Raw genomic sequence first — 20,643 nt, 5'->3', positions numbered from 1 at the left:
ACTCTACAAACAGTATACAGGTATTCTGTCAAGTTAACAATGCTAACTGTGGAAACGGAAAATATTACTCGAAAAATCTTAATGGGATCGTACTTTTCCGTACGTGATATAACGCTAGTGTTTGCGATTCTAGCCAGAAGACTGGTAATTTCTCGTTGCCCTGTATACATGTGCATTAAAAAAATTTAAAAAAAGAACTCTTATCCACGCAGGGACAGTTTCCTTTGTTTCACTTTCTATTATTATTTGTCGGAGAGAAACGGAATTAACTGTTTAGTGTAAAAAGAAATTACAAAGATGATGAATCGCTTTATTCTTCATGAAGGCGCCATTGAACAAGGGGGAAGGGTCCCAACAGACATTGGTTTCTGGAAGTTATTAATTTTATTTCGTTCTTTGTCAGCACTTTAACAAATACCTAGTTCGATGGTACAGTTTTTTAAGCTACATCTGTCAAATCAATGTTTTTCCTTACTTCATTAAATATAATTGAAGAGACTCTACAGGTACTCTGTCGATATTCTGTAAGACTAGTAATCCCATCAGTGGAAACAAAATATTGCGTGATACCTGTGACATCTCTAACAATGTCAAGTGCACTAGAGCTTAGAGCTGCAGTCAGAAGATAATCTGCTAATTTTATACGACCCAATATATCCTTCTCAATGCTTTCCTATTACAAAGTAAAGGACTGAACAAAAGAAAGCTATGCGCTACATCAAATAAATGCATCTCATAAATATTGTTTAGTTGTCTTTATTGGCATTTCCCATTGCTTTATATAAGTACAATACAACTATCTAATCGTCTTTACAGAATCTCCATGTTCAGATGTCCGTGATTTTGTTCTCTAAGACTTTCTGGTATGCATATTAGCTAAACCTAACCTTGTGGTATTCGTTATAAATAAAAACATATACCGCCGGAAGGGTTCATGGACTGCAGATTGAAGTGTATCGGACTGGTCTTATTTTTTTTTTTTTTTTTTTTTGAGGATTATTCACAAATATTACAGTAAGTAACAATATTGATAGGAAACAATAGTATCCACCCAAAATATGAACTTTAAAACACAGCGTGCTTAGAAGCGATTTTTTTAATAGCTACCCAGCAATGTTGCCTGGAAAGTAAAATATCTCGGCACCAGCATCTCTGTGTTGATTTAGGTTTACATCTGGTATTCCACAAAGGCGATTGCAATGAGTGCCCGAAGGTCAATCTACCCGGAGCAGTTCCGTGCTGCCCGCAGGGAGAACATCGCTAACGGAGCCTAACGGAATAGGTACCAGCCTCTGCGAACGTGTGTTTGTGTATGTCTCTCTTCTAGCCACCAATACATACCAGCATGTGTCCGCTTTTGCATTACTCTTCATGTTTCGTCGCGTGTGACCTCTTAACATTTCCATTTCATACATGAACCGGGAAAGTGTTTCGAAACAAAAGAAGTTCGGCATGAGAGCAGAGGATAGGGTCATTAATGCTTCCCCGCCGTAACTGAGAAGCCTTGTTCTGCACGTGTGACAGCTGTCCGGGCAACTGGGATTAACTTGTACGGTTTCGGCGGCACTTACATTCTGTCCCTTCTTGATGCTCCACATGCTCTTCATTTTTCTGAAATATTCACTTCTCTCACGTTCATTCGTTATCACAACGATCTGCGCTAAGAAGATATGTAATGTGAAGTTTCGGAAATGTACTACTCCATTGGCCAGTGAATTCCTACGTCACAACAGGTAAGATAATGACACCAACCTAGCTTTGGAAGGGTATTATCAACGCTGGAAGCTCATCGTTTGTGGTTTGCTGGCTTCTCGTCACAGGCAGTCCAGGAAGCACTGAGTGTAATTGCTAATGTTCTTTGACATAAAGAATGGCTGCGTAACTTCGTCCGCGTATAAACTACGCCGTAAATGTGAAAATGGTCCATAATCACAGCACAAAGGAGGGGAGCTGCAATGATAAGGAGTTTCCTCTCAGGCTTAAGAAATTTAATAGCAAGCTATAAACAGTCTTGCGGAAATACATTTTCACCATATTCTAATAGCATGTCAGCTACTATTTACCAAAAAATGGCTCTGAGCACTATGGGACTTAACATCTGAGGTCATCAGTCCCCTAGAACTTAGAACTACTTAAACCTAACTAACCTAAGGACATCACACCCATCCATGCCCGAGGCAGGATTCGAACCTGCGACCGTAGCAGTCGTGCGGTTCCGGACTGTAGCGCCTAGAACCGCTCGGCCACCACGGTCGGCTACTATTTACCATCATGGAAATTTCACATTATATTACTATACGTAATGTGAGCTCAAACACCTCATGTACAACTATTAATCGCAATTAATATGAATGTTTCCTGGAAATTTATGCAATTAAAAGCTCTGTGTAAGTCCCTTAAATCTAGCGTAATAAGCCCAAATCGCCTATTTCAGCAGCATTACTTTCAAACAGAAACACAAAGGAAACTTGAACGGAATTTTCCTTCACTCGCCCAAGTTTCCACTCAGTAAAAATCATTAGTTCATCAGCTTGAGAGAGGCCGAAGCACCTGCGGCTGAAATGTTTACATTGGTCACGGTCCGTTCCAAGCACATGTTTGCCGCTCCCGCGAAGGACACTAGCCTTGGGCGAGCGGCTTGACCTCAGAGTTCCCCTGGTCACCAACTCTTGGGCCATATTTCTTGTCCTCTTTTTTATGCAAATTTTGTCTTATCATAGCGAGCACACAAATATGTCACAGTTCTGAAATGAACGAGGCGCAGTAGCTTGGAGAGTATTTCATAATATGTAAACGTCGTTCCAGACGAATGCGGACCGTGGTTGGCCGGGGGGGTTGAACAAAGTCTTTGAATCCTATTGAGAGCTCTCTAGCTCGCGTAACTATCTGAGTAACTTTTTTTTCCTGATATAAATCACGCTAGCTAAATTCAGAAGTGTGTTTCCGTTTTCGTAACCCGAAAAAATTTCAGAACCCTTTAAGTCTCGCTAGAAACACTTTGAAACGTAGAGGAAGCTTTTCGGCTTTACACGCATGAGCTATATAGAATTGATAAAAATAAATTTCTTTTGAAGCCAAGATCGCCGACTAATACTTTCATTTCGCGATGATCGGTTTCGCAGGAGCTTGCTGTCATCATCTGATCTTCGGAAATGTAAAGTTCTTATGTATCAGTCACATAGCGGGAAGACATTCCACTAATGTGATTCCCGCTGTGTGACTGATATGTACGCGCTTTAAATTTCCGAAGATCAGATGATGACAGCAAGCTTCTGTCGAAACCTGTCACCGTGAAATAAAAGTATTATTCAGCGACCTTGGCTTCAAAGGATATTTCTTTTGGTCAGTTCAGCAGGTCGTTCCCAGCACATACATGTAACCTATATCAACATAGAATTGTTAATATGTCTGCAACTGTGCCAAACGAGCTAATGACTACGTCACTATATATTGAATTACCGTCGGATTTGTAAGTCTTCTCTTCATTTAAGCGTTCGAACACCGAAATAATTCTCTTTGCTGAATAATGATTAAATAGAACCTCGTCTTCCTCATGTACTACCCGGCACAGGCCACTGAGTAACATAACTAAACAACACCTTACTTAAAGTACCACATGTAACATTAGATCTTCCAAATGTGTAGTATACTTTGTATAGCTAATAATTTTAGTATGCATAGCTTCATATATAACTTTCTCGGTTCCAAAACCGTTGAGTAACAACTTTCTGAACATCGTAAATATGTACACGTTATTACCTTGTGAAATATTTATGTTCCAGCTGTTTCAGAGGTTCTATCCATATATACTTGGACTTCATGCGATGTATTGGAAACGCGAAAGGTATTATTTATCAATGCGATAAATAAACTTTTCCTAGTGCAGATATGAAGAAACTGTATTTAAATGTCAAAAAAGGAAGATAATAATATAACGTCGCGTCAGTATCTCAATCATTAACGATGGAACAGCAACCCAGAAGGAACAAATAGGGACAAAGGAATTGCCTTTTAAGAGCTCATTCTTGTCCTTAATTGATTTAGTGAAATCATGCAAAACATATACTCACAGTATCATATCCGCTGCTACATAAATTGAACTTTCTCGAACAGCAAAACTCCTTCAGCATCGATTCAAATGAATTTGTGCGCTTCATATGCACGGAATCAATCCTTATAAATCTATAGCTCTGTGTGGTCTCAGGGGTGCATAACTGAAGTACTGAACTAAAAACGTGTGTAGCGGCGTAGCGCACTAATCAGAGAACTGTTAACTGCGATCAAGAATCTAACGGCTGGCCATACCGCTTCTAGAATAGCCATAGAACGGAGCTTCCCGTTTCGTAACATATGTTCCCAGCACGAAACGTAGTGTTTCACCGACTCAGGACGCAGTCGGAGAAACTCTGCGCCTAGTTATGGAATATGCACATTCATTGTCGACAGAATTCGTAGCTACTGAAGCTCTCTGAAACAACTGCATTGCAGGGTTACAACTCCGAATATACGCTCTTGGTGGTAAATGAAACAACTGTCTAATTTCTAATTATGAAAGACATAGATCTATGTATCTGATTTTCCAAACTGTGATAAGCTGGCACGAAGAAAGAATAAAATACAACCTGGCAGTAAGTGTAGATAAATGAAATTAAAAGGATATAGAAAATAATATTCTCGCAATTTATTTACTCCAGAATTGCCCCGATAAACAGGCCCACGTAGTTTGTGCAGTAAATTAGTTCTATATTTTTCCAAATTACCTTTTTAACATTACATTGTATCATCTCAAGAGCTCCTATGAAATACGGCGACAGATGCGTAGGTTGCTCCTAAATGCTATTTCTGTGTAAGAGACTGTCATAGACGGTGGTTGCGACGAAAATAGCAATTATTTAATAGTATTTATGTCTGCATTGCACGTTATTAAAGAGTACGTCCACATGAACGAGCAAGGGATCCATCGAAAAGAAGCAACTAAATATACGTCACTGCAGAGTCAAAGTAACTAAAGTGGACAACTGGATAGAGCCTGCGCCAGCCTTAGTGGTAAGAGGCTACGGTCGCAGGTTCGAATCCTGCGTCGGGCATGGATGTGTGTGATGTCCTTAGGTTAGTTAGGTTTAAGTAGTTCTAAGCTCTAGGGGACTGATGACCACAGCAGTTAAGTCCCATAGTGCTCAGAGCCATTTGAACCATTTTAGTGATAAGAGGAAATATCGAACGTTCAAATTGGGCAATATGAGGATCGTGATGAATATGTTAAATTATAGTGGGAATGCAACACGATTGCTAGACTTTTTACGTGAAAAATCATGTAAGAGATACGCTTTTATGTATAACGACGTTTTTTTTTCATCAATAAAAATGGGGAGAAATATTTGTGGAACATTAATATGCGTTTTTGTAAGACTTCGTCGCACCCTTGACAACCACATCATTAGAGGCAGAAAAATAGCTCAGCAGGCCAAGGGAGAAGATAAGGACGTTCTTAATTTCCAACCCACGTCGTAATCATGGAAGATGGACCCTAGACCCACGTGGTCGGAGAACTGCAACACAATGACTGTAGCTTCATTGGAGGATCCAGTCTGACATGCGCCTGAAGTCATTGGCAAAAATGAAAAAGGTCCAAATAAAAAGGACGTACGAGTGGTTGAATATAGGTCCTCATGAACATAGCCTCACCACGTTCGGTTGCATTCTCAAGAATGAAATGTGAGTGATTTTCTTACTACAGTGGTGTCTCGGCTAGCATCGAACGGTTTCAGCTGACAGATCTCAATATTCGGGACTACATCTCTTAAACCAGAACATTGCTGCAGTGTACTTCCTCATAATCGAGAATATTCACTCAGAGACAATCTAACTCTAATCTAAAGGAAGGTGATTCTGACCTCCATCTGGCTAAGTTAACTTTTAGGGTAATTTATATTTATTTTTCTTCTTCTTGATTACATTAATTCATTCAGGGTGAATGGTTCTTCAATGCGACACATCTAGTTTCTTCTCTGCTCTTTGTCAAATATCGACTAGTGTTAGTCTCTTTTAACATTACTCTTTATGCAGGACTTCAGACACTTCCTTATCGTTCGAAAAAAATAAAAAATACGAAAGCAAACTCACTAGTCCAGGAGACAACAGAGTTGCGCTATATGTAGAACATTCATGACAGTGTCCACACTGAATGAGAAAACGATCATACGCAGTGAGGCATTAGCAGCAAGATTACCAAACGATGATTATTTTCTTTAATATATTTTTTTTTTACTTTTTCCTTTCTCTATGACATTATGGGATAAATAAAGGAATGAACGTATCTTTCACTTAACCGCACACGCAAATCCCAAGGATTTTAGCTCCGCGTCGATTCCAGATGCAAAACCACAGCGTACCTTATCACATAAATTAGACGTGATCACCCCTGCCCTGTCTGCAGTCGACTGACTTGCGCAATTCTGAGGGACGTCGTGCAATGACACATTGTGATCAACACAATTAGACCAACAGTCAACAGAATACTGGTCTGTGTGGATAGTCTTGTCTCAGTCCCTATCCAATATTTTAATGTATAAACGGAAATATTTATTAAGCCATTGTTTAGAAAATACAGATTCGTGTTATCCATTCCTGACTGAGAACAACAGTAGTGAGAAATGGTACAACTTCTGTTGTAAAAGGTCGAGTTCTTGACTGAATCTTGGACCACTCATGTTATTTTAGGTTTTCTGTTATTTCCGATTAACAAAATGAGCGACTTGTGAATTTTTACATCTTGTGCCAGTGCAAGTGCTTACCTCCATACTTTTCTCCGATATCGACTAGTGCTGTTGCTCATTATCGCTATTGTTGGCAGAACACTTAGTGCTGACTAACAAGAAGTTAAGCCGCTGAACATTGGTGCTACGATCCACAGTTTTCCACAAAGTTATACGATATTCATCTGTTCACAATTTCAGAAAATATTAACTAAAACAGAAACTACATCAGACATTACGGTAACATAAGCTGAATACTCCTTGATACAGATAATACACGTTAGGATTGGCATTAGTCCGTAACACTGGGTAACACCTAACTGTGCTAAAGTAGTCAAATGTATTTTTCATTACCTCGGACGAGAAAAGTGGCAATATTCTTCTTGTTATGCCATGAAAAATGTGTAACTTTTCTTCTGCTTATGATTGCCACCTACTACCAAAATTACATGATAAATTACACAAGCAATAGTCTTGCAAATCGAAAACAGTACTCTCCTTCATCTCACTTTCGCTAGAGTAAAACCTAACAAGATGGCAGTTTACCTGTATATTCAACGCAGGAACTTTTAAGCATTACGTTCTAATTGATGGAATTAAATTCATCATCCTTGCGTTCTTTGTGCCAGCACTCAACCAGAGTGTTGATTTACGTCTTCACTCCTATTTTTTAAATTTATTTCTTAAAAATTTGATACACAATTATTCTCGATTTATTGGAGCGTCGAATGTCCTTCGGAGAACTCTATTTCACGCGAAACGTAAATATACTAAGTGTGGCAAATATGTATTTTGAAAGACAGGAGACACAAAAAAATTTTGCGCTGAGGTTAAGTGAGAATAATTTCCTCTAGGGGTTGCATTTATTGCAAAGAATATTAAAAACATGATATTAAGTCAATGTTTAGCACCTCGGAGGCAAAAAAGATACCGATTTTGATTTGGCTCTTACAAAAGGCTAAGTGTGTAGTATCCCCAGCAGACTGGATTACCACTGATTCAGAATTTATATAAAGGAGGAGAACACGAATGGTCACTGGTTTATTTGCCTCCCGGGATACTGCGACAGAAATCGTGTTGGCCACTTGAAGGAAGACGTCTCTTATCTCGTGAAATGTTGCAAGGACCAGGTTTCAGGACAGAATCTGTCAATACTCTTCAACACATTGCATGCTGCAGGGAATGGCAATCGAATCTCAATGTAGACAAGTGTAATGTGCTGAGAATACGTAGAAAGAAAGATCCCTTATCATTTAGCTACAATATAGCACGTCAGCAACTGGAAGCAGTTAATTCCATAAATTATCTGGGAGTACGCTTTAGGAGTGATTTAAAATGAAATGATCATATAAAGTTGATCGTCGGTAAAGGAGATGCCCGACTGAGATTCATTGGAAGAATCCTAAGGAAATGCAATCCGAAAACAAAGGAAGTAGGCTACAGTACGCTTGTTCGCCCACTGCTTGAATATTGCTCAGCAGTGTGGGATCCGTACCAGATAGGGTTGATAGAAGAAATAGAGAAGATCCAACGGAGAGCAGCTCGCTTCGGTACAGGATCATTTGGTAATCACGAAAGCGTTATGGAGATGATAGATAAACTCCAGTGGAAGACTCTGTAGGAGAGACGCTCAGTAGCTCGGTACGGGCTTTTGTTGAAGTTTCGAGAACATACCTCCACCGAGGAGTCAAGCACTATATTGCTCCCTCCTGCGTATATCTCGCGAAGAGACCATGAGGATAAAATCAGAGAGATTAGAGCCCACACAGAGGGATACCGACAATCCTTCTTTCCACGAACAATACGAGACTGGAACAGAAGGGAGAACCGATAGAGGTACTCAAGGTACCCCCGCCACACACCGTCAGGTAGCTTGCGGAGTATTGATATAGATGTAGATGTAGAACCACTACATATTGCACCTGTAAAGATCCTAAAAATAATATTTGGATAACAACAGTTCACAGACATATATGCAATCTTGTTCCTACGCTCTATCCACGATAGGCACAGGAAGAAATGATCATACCGGTACCGGCACGTGGTACAGGAAGAAGTACACACTGTCACTCACTTTAAAGTAAATCGTAACGTTTAAATGCAGATATAAATATAGGGTAAGAACGTAGACTCAATATTACGTCTCCAATTATTGACGTGCTAGTGCCGGAATCAAGGGATCACAAATTTAGCATTGGAGGGCAGCGTGGAGGGTAAAAATCGTAGAGGGAGACCGAGAGATGAGTACACTAAGCAGATTCAGAAGGATGTAGGTTGCAGTAGGTACTGGGAGATGAACCAGCTTGCACAGGATAGAGTAGCATGGAGAGCTGCATCAAACCAGTCTCAGGACTGAAGACAACAACAACAACAACATTGCCGGAATATTTACGTTCAATGTTTTATAGACGTTTATACGAAGTACAAACTGAATAAGCCCACCATCAGGATTTCAACATCGAATGTTCTATGAGAAAGCGGCATAATAGCAGCCAAGGTTGGCAACGCGCTGGAGCTCAGGGCTGCGGTCCAGGATTACGACAACGCGTCGCAGCCTCTGAGGTCGCCGAGCAGAAACCGAGAGTTACGGGGGCATCCGTCAGAAGGGAAAGTAAAGGTTGCAGACCGGTTTGGGGAAGCAACTCCTCACTTACCGAACACGTCTAGACACATGGTGCCGGTCGACCACCCCTTTGCGGCCGGAACCGACCGACGTGGTGAGCGAATCGTGGCATCATGTTCCCCTGCGGAGGCGGTGGGCAGGTTGTTTGGCAGTAGGCGGCGACGACCGCTCTCTCGCACCTCGCAGAGTATGGGGCCAAGGACACACCCAGCCTACGCTTCCAGGGTTCACAGACCACCCGCATTGTATCACGAGCTCCTTGCCCGACACAAAGAGGGAGAACACACCGTCGCCTATCGACGAGTGTTCTGAGTTTAACATCTAAGCAATGGTTTCGCTACAGTACTTTAGAAAAACCTTGACTACCGCTTTCAAAAACCATCGTTATAAGAAGTGGGATAAGATATGAAGGATTGACGTTACACGCGTAAACCGCTTATTTTGAATAATCGAGGACCACACTGGTCAGCGTAGTCAGCTTTATTTCAGTTCTGTTAGCCGTTATAGGTAGATGAAACTAATGAAGACTAGCAGAAATGAGATTAGCGATAGTTTTAAGATCAATTGGGGACCATGAAGTAGACAAAGTGAAGAAACTTTGCTCCATCCGGCCGGAGTGGCCGTGCCGTTCTAGGCGCTACAATCTGGAGCCGAGGGACCGCTACGGTCGCAGGTTCGAATCCTGCCTCGGGCATGGATGTGTGTGATGTCCTTAGGTTAGTTAGGTTTAATTAGTTCCTAAGTTCTAGGCGACTGATGACCTCAGAAGTTAAGTCGCATAGTGCTCAGAGCCAACCAAACTTAGCTCCCTTGCAAGCAAAATTACGCGGCGCGGAGGATATAAGAAGCACACTGGCGAAAGCAAAGAGAGCATCCCACAGTAAAACACACTGACGGAAAAAATCGCAATGCCAAATAATAATTAATGTATAGGAATGAAATTTCTGGAGCGCATTTCTCTAGGTAGCATATTTAAGTGATTAACATTGAAAGATGACAGCTTAGTGGAAGCACGAGATATGGCAGTGCAAATGTGAAATGTTGGTACATTAAAACCATTGTAACAGCTAAAATGTTGAATGCAAGCATGCAAACGTCCACGGACATGTCTTACGCGTGCTGGATATCAATTTGTGGGACGGAGTTCCACGCCTGATGCATTCGGTCGGTCAATGCAGGTACGGTCGGTGCTTTTTGTGGATGACGCTGGAGCTGTCGTCCGATGATGTCCCATATGTGCCCAACTGGACACATATCTAGTGATCGAGCAGGTCAAGGCTACATGTCAGCACTCAGTCGAACATATTGAGTTATGGTTCAAATGGCTCTAAGCACTATGGGACTTAACATCTGAGGTCATCAGTCCCCTAGACTTAGAACTACTTAAACCTAACTAACCTAAGGACATCACACACATCCATTCCCGAGGCAGGATTCGTACCTGCGACCGTAGAAGCAGCGCGGTTCCGGACTGAAGCGCCTAGAACCGCTCGGCCCAAGTAGCCGGCATATTGAGTTACAACAGCGGTATATCGAGGAGCGTTATCTTGTTGGAAAACACCCTCTGGAACCATGTTAATGATTGGCAGCACACCAGGTCGAATCACCAGGTTGACCTACAAATTTGCAGTCAGGGTGAGTGAGATAAACATGAGAGTGCTCCTGCCGTCATACGAAATCGCATCCCAGACCACAACTCTAGATGTAGGTGCAGTGTGTCTAGCACGTGGACAGGTTACATGCAGGCCCCGAACTGGCCCCCTTCCAACCAACACACGGTCATCACTGGCACCGAGGCGGAACCAGCTTTCATCAGAAAACACAACAGACATCCAGGCTGCCCTCCAATGAGCTCTCGCTTGACACCACTGAAGTCGCAAGTGGCCGTGGTTTGGGGTCACTGGAATGCACGCTATAGGGCGTCTGGCTCGGAGCTGTCCTTGAAGTAACAGATTTATGACAGTTCGTTGTGTCACTGGTTACGTCACTGTGATGACAGCAGCTTCTCACATTGCTGGTGCAGATGCAGTAAAATACGCGAGGGCCATACGCCGAACAAGATGGTCTTCCTTCTCGGTAGTGCCACGTTGCTATTTGGAGCCCTGTCTTCTTGCGACCGTGCATTCTTGTGGCCGGCTCTGCCAGCGATCATGTACAGTAACTACATTCCTGCCAAGTCTTTCTGCAGTATCGCAAATGGAACATCCAACTTCTCGTAGCCGCATTACTCGATCTCGTTCAAACCTAGTGAGGTATTTATAATGGCGTCTTTCTCCCCTTAAACACATTCTTGACCAACTTCAGCCCACCACGTCCAGCCTCAAAGGTAACTACCGCTCACAACTGTTACAACGTGTATTTAAAGCAAACCTTATTTGCGTGCTCACAGTGGCGCTACTAGCGCCTCTCTTGCGCGACTGAACAGACGTCACCTCTATTTTATGTCGTACATCTCCATCTTGGTGTTGTGACTTTTTTAATGTCAGTGTAAGTCTACCACTGTCCAGCATAGGCCTTAATATGAGGGACCAATTTCTGAGACTGTACCTTTGGAGCACAGCGTTATATGGAAGTGGATCGTAGACTGCGGGAAACCAAAACGAAGACAAGCGAATAGTTTTGAGTTGTAGTGCTAGTAAAATATATATTGAAAAATAGATAGCCTTATAAAGTGAGAAATGAGGATGTTCTCCTCAGAACCAGCGAGGACAAGAGTACGCGGAAAATAATGACTAGAACAAGGGACAAAATGACGAGACATCTGTTTTGCATCAGGGAATAACTGCCACGGTAATAAAGGGAGTAGTACTGCACTGGAAGATAGTGACTAAAACACATAGAACGAATAATTTAAGAGGTCTGGCGAACAGCTACTCTTATATGAAGAGACTGGCACAGGAAAGAAAGTCTTGAAGGCTGCATTAAACCACTCAGAAAACCGATGAACACCCACCCTCCCCCCGAACAAGAAGAGTGTAGGAATGTCCTCTAGGCCTTCGATCACTTTAATAAGTAGACCGTATCTGTAAAAGTGCTAAACATGAAATTCGGTCTTCGAGGAGTTAAGTGAAGAGAGATGCGTTTGTATGTATATAACGTAATCAAATCTCTAACGTATTTCAGGCGTGTAATAAATTCAGAGAGTTTCGCGGTATGGAGTAACAGCAAGCTGAATAGCGTAGGTTTAGGTGTTCGTTTTTCCCGCGCGCTGTTCGGGAGTGGAATGGTAGGGAGATAGTATGATTATAGTTCGATGAACTCTCTGCCAAGCATTTAAATGTTAATTGCAGAGTAATCAGGTAGATGTAGATGTATTACGATAAACGCATCTTTCTAGAATGAAGTAAATGAGCAGATAGGGCACGCCGAATTGACAATGGATGGTCTGTCACACAGGTCCTCTATAGTTTGTGCCTCGGTCTCATTTCCGCATAGGGCATATAATATACAGCCAGTTTAATAGGAAACAAATGCAGCTTGTAACTTACATGCTGTTAGCTCGTACGGATTTGTCAGCAGTAAAGTTTACACTATAAATGGTAAATTCCCTGTGCAAAAGAGTATCTGATCTCTGTTTGTCTCCTTAATCAGCTACAGACATTAAATGAGTAACTCATCATAATTATTTTATTTGTAATGAACTTCATCCCCTAATGGAATGTGGAAATAGGTGCCGTGCAAACAGAATAATATGAAAAAACACCTTGCATATAAGCTGATGTGGCTTTTCTCTGACATGGCGAAGGCAAGTGAGCTGCAGAGCCGGAAGAAAACCGCACCGGAACACCTTGGGTGGTGGCTGTAGCTATCCTTCCGTGTAGGCCCCGGAGGTCGCAAGGCCAAAGGTGCGCCGACCACTTCACCAGCAGCCGCTGTAGCTGTCCTTGCCCCTTTCCCTACAGCTTCCCGCTCTGTCCATCTGCCAAGGTTGATTACTCTCATGGTCCGAAACAGTTTTGTACAGTGAGATGTAGGCCATACTGCAGAACACATGTTCCTCTGCAGGGATGGAAAGAAAAGAGAAAGAGATGTGTCCTTGCCGCTTAACGATTCGAAAATTACGATAGGAAAGTTACCGTAAAGCGTGCCGTCAACAATTAGGTTAGTAAGCAGGGAGTGATAGCTCAGTTGGATAATGATAACGCAGGAATAGGTCGTGGCCCCTTGGAACGATTTTTCTGACAATTTCCTGTATGTTTTACGAAAAATCTAAATGTATACGACCATAGGGGATTCCTCCCGATTGCGAGTTCTGTGTACTGTCTTGCTCAGTGCATAATAGCGACAAAGGCTACAAGTCCTTATAGACGCTGAATACCAGACTGAGAAGCTTTTTTCACCCGCTACATGTTTCGTTGGGCTTAGTTCTGAAAAATGTATCTCTTGAAGAATCTACGGTGTTTCATGAAAGATATGAAAAATTTATTGCCTGCTGCTTGTCGCACAAGCTTCGCTAGAGGCGAAGAGATATTCCTCTCAGACATCAGTTTACATCATGCTTATCTGTAACGTAAGTATTGTCACAGCTTCCTATCCAAAATATTTTATATGCTTTTCAAGTCATATTTTATCCATTTCATATCGAAAAATCTTAAATTCACACATACTACTTAGAGTGTAGTACTACGCTAAATTCAATTTTATTTCAGTGCACATCGCAACCACTGGACATTTACGATTTTGAAGGAGCTCTTCTGTTTCCTACACTGGCTGGTTATTCTCCGTTCTCTGTTTCAGTGCCCATTAAACAGTTCGTATCAGCAAAGAGGGAAACATAAAAGTGGTAATATTGTGTCTTAGAAACTAACACCAGAAATCAGTGTTTATAAATTAAGGATATTTTTGAATTTGACAACGAATGTCACGGACTTTTAATTTGCAGTACTCTGCGTAGGAATTGGGGTTCTGAAGATGGATGATGAGTTGCTGAATCTGGTCACGATAAATGCATGCTACGATTGTTTCTAAATGTACTAAAAGAAACTGCACGAAGCATGTTTGATAATTAGTTGACAAAAAAATAGAAGGAATTCGTTAGCACTATGGTACCGTTCGATTCTCCAAAGAGGAACTGATAGATAGTGCAGTTTAGTAAATTAAAGCTGTCATCGACCCGAAGGTTAGTGCTTTCCTAGGCATGGTCTTTGTGGACGTGAACCGACTCACCCTGTCAGTTATACGGGGACCTATATGTCAACGGGGATATCGAGACGTGCTGTAACTAGACATTTTTCACATTAAAAAACATTGCCAGAGGTAAAAGAAGTGATAAGCGACAAGGAAAAGTCGTAGGTCTTACCGGGGATTCACAAAGGGAATATAACCAGTTTTACACGTAGACCTGCTACAGAAAGGTAAAAGCTGCGGAGGTTTTGTGGGTAGTTCCAGACTACTCTGCCCATACGTTTCTGCGTTGGACGAAAGAAACGGAGGAACCGCGTCCTTGCGACTCGCCGATTCGCTGCCAAGCAACTGTCAGGCATAAATCCGTTGAGTGCGATCCCCGACGACTACAGAGCTCCACAGCGCCCGCCGGAGCTTTCGGGACTAGGTGGCCGCCTTTGTGTCTGTAGCGCGTTGTTGACCGTTTTGTCCTCGGCATGCTGATGGTACCTTATCTGCATGGTCAGTCCGTCACTGTCACAACCTTGTCTCACAGCATGCCAACGAAATTGCATATTACTAAAGAAGTGTCGTTGTTCACGTTACTCTTTTTTTATTTCATTTACGTTTAGTTCCTGTTACATGTCTGAAATTTCGATTCCCATAGGCAGACGAGACTTTAGTTTCGCTTTAAGCTAGCTTTAACTATGTGCACTGAATGAGGTTGCTAGCAGTTTTTCAAACTTTTGAGTAAGAAATACACTGCTGTAAATTGAAATAAGAACACCGTGAATTCATTGTCCCAGGAAGGGGAAACTTTATTGACACATTCCTGGGGTCAGATACATCACATGATCACACTGAAAGAACCACAGGCACATAGACACAGGCAACAGAGCATGCACAATGTCGGCACTAGTACAGTGTATATCCACCTTTCGCAGCAATGCAGGCTGCTATTCTCCCATGGAGACGATCGTAGAGAAGCTGGATGTAGTCCTGTGGAACGGCTTGCCATGCCATTTCCACCTGACGCCTCAGTTGGACCAGCGTTCGTGCTGGACGTGCAGACCGCGTGAGACGACGCTTCATCCAGTCCCAAACATGCTCAATGGGGGACAGATCCGGACATATTGCTGGCCAGGGTAGTTGACTTACACCTTCTAGAGCACGTTGGGTGGCACGGGATACATGCGGACGTGCGTTGTCCTGTTGGAACAGCAAGTTCCCTTGCCGGTCTAGGAATGGTAGAACGATGGGTTCGATGACGGTTTGGATGCAACGTGCACTATTCAGTGTCCCCTCGACGATCACCAGAGGTGTACGGCCAGTGTAGGAGATCGCTCCCCACACCATGATGCCGGGTGTTGGCCCTGTGTGCCTCGTTCGTATGCAGTCCTGATTGTGGCGCTCACCTGCACGGCGCCAAACATGCATACGACCATCATTGGCACCAAGGCAGAAGCGACTCTCATCGCTGAAGACGACACGTCTCCATTCGTCCCTCCATTCACGCCTGTCGCGACACCACTGGAGGCGGGCTGCACGATGTTGGGGCGTGAGCGGAAGACGGCCTAACGGTGTGCGGGACCGTAGCCCAGCTTCATGGAGACGGTTGCGAATGGTACTCGCCGATACCCCAGGAGCAACAGTGTCCCTAATTTGCTGGGAAGTGGCGGTGCGGTCCCCTACGGCACTGCGTAGGATCCTACGGTCTTAGCGTGCATCCGTGCGTCGCTGCGGTCCGGTCCCAGGTGGACGGGCACGTGCACCTTCCGCCGACCACTGGCGACAACATCGATGTACTGTGGAGACCTCACGCCCAACGTGTTGAGCAATTCGGCGGTACGTCCACCCGGCCTCCCGCATGCCCACTATACGCCCTCGCTCAAAGTCCGTCAACTGCACATACAGTTCACGTCCACGCTGTCGCGGCATGCTACCAGTGTTAAAGACTGCGATGGAGCTCCGTATGCCACGGCAAACTGGCTGACACTGACGGCGGCGGTGCACAAATGCTACGCAGCTAGCGCCATTCGACGGCCAACACCGCGGTTCCTGGTGTGTCCGCTGTGCCGTGCGTGTGATCATTGCTTGTACAGCCCTCTCGCAGTGTCCGGAGCAAGTATGGTGGGTCTGACACACCGCTGTCAATGTGTTCTTTTTTCCATTTCCAGGAGTGTAGGTTACACGGATATGTGCCATTAAAGCAGATCTGTGACATTTAATACAATGCATTTTTCTCTCATTTCACGAAATGTAGGCTACGCTAAACCGAGGACGCGACAGTTTTCCCAGACACTGTTGAATTCTACAATACTGCAATCAAACTGAAAAAGCTAGTGATTTTTGCGTCATTTTGTATTGAAAATTCCAGTCAATATCGTAAGATATTGAACCTTTCAACGGCTCCGTGTTACATCGTCAGACTACAAATGAATCTAATCAAGGCCTATGTCAGTACATAAACACCTGACGCTATGGTGATACAATTATTAAGTAACAGAATATTTCTCTAAAATGTGAAATTATTGCTTTTCAGAATTAAAAGACAATTTTTCTTTGACGTCGCCTATTTTTCATTTATTCCGGCCAATACCTATCATTGTCACCTGCAGTGCCACCGAAAATAGCTTCGCCAAATACGACTTACTGTTAGTGAAATAATTTACTTCGTGACACTCTCTCTACGTCTATTTTTGCAGGGATTGATTTCCATGACAGCAAAAATTCGTATCTAAACTTCATAACTTCAAAAGATTTTAAGGCAATTAGCACGATGTTTACGTAACATACAGGAGGAAGAGGCTTAGTTGTTATTCCTATTTTTCCCAACGAATTTAAATATCTATCTTTATAGTCTCTGACAGTGACTTTCACAGCAGGGGACAAAACTTCTGGTAAAAGATGATGTTTAACCCTCAGCCAAGCCTTAGAAAACCGTACGATACTGAAGATTATGTTGATCTTGTGTTAAGGAGGCACAAATCGTGGTAGTTTGCACTCATGATGTCTTCACTTGAGGCGCGTATAATCAAAAGAACCAAAATTTAGATGAAACAAAAATTTGCTCAATACACAAACACCTACACTTCTGTATGTAGATCTTAAAAGAGTGTAAATGAAAACCTAACTTCCTTATTAAACCCTGACATTTTGTTAAAAACTTATATGAAAACAGAAGAGGTTTATGAATCAAAGTAGTAAAATAATTTTTCATACAAACGAAGCGCGTTGTTCACTGACACTCTGACATACCCCTCCCAGTAATTTGGACAGGTATGCGGACAATACGTGAAAGCTTTAAACTATTCCACATCCCTCTCATTGTTACCCGAATATATAGGGCACATCGTTATCAGAGCGAACTCATTCGGAAAGTAAAAGAGAAGGTAGATTTTAAATTTTAGAAGAAGAAAAGATGGTTCATTTGAAGGAAGAGTTTGCCTGTTTCAATCGCAGTCCTCCTCTCGCTCTGCCTCTTTGTCTTTAATCTTTTTGCAATTCCAGCAACAGATGGGATGTTGGCTTAGAGTACGTTAGTGTTAATACGTTTACGAGGAGCTGAACTGTGGATATACTCCCGACCCTGGGTACTGACGGAACACAAAGGGAACGTGCTGCCACGACAATTAGGCAAGCACGCGATCATGTTCCAGATGCACCGCCGCTGGCTCTGTAACGCTTTGCCGCTTCTGCATCCTATATCGTCTGTTGCATGAAACCCTTGCTACAGGAAGAGGTCACATGAAACCGCAAGTTCTTTGCTAACAGCCTCCAGGTTCGACCCTAGTAATTCACTTTCTCATAATTTTATGAATAATGGGGTTATTTCTTTACAGGAAGTGTGATGATCTCGCCTCAGCCGCTCGTGGAGAATAAAAATTTTATTTCTGTTTATGAGACTGGTTGAGAGCGTAATCTCTCTCTCTCTCTCTCACACTCACTCACTCACTCACTCACTCACTCACTCTCTCTCTCTCTCTCTCTCTCTCTCTCACACACACACACACACACACACACACACACACACACACACAAATTTGCTGTTTCAAGATTGCCTTGAATTTGGTGAACATGATAGTCTCGTAGTGAATCCTACACTGGTATCCTTACAAAGCACTGAATTTCCGATTTCGGAAACCCAACACCTATCCAATAAAATAAACCTACGCAGGATGCAAATAAATGGGAAGACTGGCTGGCTGGGAAAGCAGTGCTGAAAGTCCCTCAGCTGTCGAACCCACAGTATCTAACACACAGTCTTTCACCAAGTCTTTAAGAAGAAAGATTAGCTACACATAGAAGGGGCGGACTCCACAACAGGGAAGCATAATGCATCTGTAGCTTCATCGTAATTTTGTTTCCACTATACGATGAGGCCACAAAAGTGACGGGATAGTGATATGCACATATACAGATGGCGATAGTATCGCGTACACAAGGTATAAAAGGGCAGTCCATTGGCGGAGCTGTCATTTGAACTCAGGTGATTCGTGTGAAAAGATTTCCGACATGATTATGGCCGCACGGCGGGGATTAAGACTTTCATCACGGAGTTGGATACCTCATTTCGGAAATCATCAGATAATTCAGTATTTGGAGATCCATAGTGTCAAGAGAGTGCCGAGAATACCAAATTCCAGGCATTACCTCTCACCAGGGACAACGCAGTGGCCTAGGGCCTTCACTTAACGACCGAGAGCAGTGCCGTTTGCGTACAGTTGTCTGTGCTTATAGATAAGCAGCACTGCGTGAAATAACTGCAGTAATCAATGTGGGACATGCAATGAATGTATTCGTTAGGACAGTCTGCGAAATTTAGCGTTAATGGCCTATGGCAGCAGACTACTGACGCGAGTGCCTTTTCTAACAGCACACATCGCCAGCAACGCGCCGGCCTGTGTGACCGAACGGTTCTAGGTGCTTCAGTCTGGCACCGCGCGACCGCTACGGTCGCAGGTTCTAATCCTGCCTCGGGCATGGATGTGTGTGATGTCCTTAGGTTAATTAGGTTTAAGTAGTTCTAAATTCTAGGGGACTGCTGACCTCAGATGTTAAGTCCGATAGCGCTCAGAGCCATTTGAACTAGCAGCGCCTCTCATGGGCTCGTGAACATATTGGTTGGATACTAGACGACTGGAAAACCGTGACCTGGTTAGATGAGTCTCGATTTCAGTTGGTAAGGGTTGATAGTAGAGTTTGAGTGCGGTGCAGAATCCACGAAGCCATGGACCCAGGTTGTTAACAAGGCACTGTGTAAGCTGGTGCAGGCTCCATAATGGCTTGGGCAGTGTTTACATGGAATGGGCTGGGTCGTCCGGTCCAACTGAACCGATCATTGACTGTAAACGGTTATGATCGGCTACTTGGTGACTATTTGCAGCCATTTATGCACGTCATGTTCCCAAACAATGGAATTTTTTATGATTGACAGTGCGCCATGCCACTGGGCCATAGTTGTTCCGGATTGGTTTGAAGAACATTCTGGACAGCTCGAGCGAATGATTTGGCCACCCAGATCGCCAGACATGAATCTCATCAAAAATTTATGGGACATAATCGAGGGGTCAATTCCCGCACAAAATCCTACACCAGTAACATTTTCGCAATTAAGGAGAGCTATAGAGGCACCATGGTTCAGGATTTCTGCAGAGGACTTCGTACGACTTGTGGAGCCCACCCACGTCGAGTTGCTGTACTACTGTGGGTAAAGAAGGTTTCGACACGATATTAGGAGGTATCCCATGACTTTTGTCACCTCAGTGTAGATCTTCGTGTAGTTGGTGCCGCTGAATGGTTTCTACCTCTGGCACCAACTATGCAGAGTTACCCCAAACTCCACAGACAGATTAATAATGCAATTATGATCTATTCTGTTTGTTGTCCTGATTGCCCTTATTTCTCTGAAAATACCTTCAGAACAATGGAAGAGTATGTAATATGCCATCATCAAAACTTTCAATACAAAATGCAGAATAATGCAACAAGTGCTCTGATTGGTTGTAGCGTTGTTGTGCGGCTCTTACACTGTATTCAGCGAACCCATACACAACGTGCACATCGCCCAACTCCACGTCTGTTAACCTATGCATATTGCTGTGTATCACAGTTATCATACAGCTACCACTGTCGGAAAAACAAATCTGAGACAGAACCAAG

General features: G+C 43.2%; 1 protein-coding gene across 1 annotated transcript in view; it reads left to right on the top strand.

Annotated features, from left to right (window-relative positions):
* Positions 1-20,643, top strand: part of LOC126298530 (elongation of very long chain fatty acids protein AAEL008004-like) — an 81,339-nt gene that overhangs the window by 349 nt on the left and 60,347 nt on the right. The window lies entirely within an intron of this gene.

The sequence above is a fragment of the Schistocerca gregaria genome, chromosome X, assembly GCF_023897955.1.
Source record: "Schistocerca gregaria isolate iqSchGreg1 chromosome X, iqSchGreg1.2, whole genome shotgun sequence".
Classification (NCBI taxonomy): Eukaryota; Metazoa; Arthropoda; class Insecta; order Orthoptera; family Acrididae; genus Schistocerca; species Schistocerca gregaria.
This window is presented reverse-complemented; position numbering and strand designations above follow the sequence as displayed.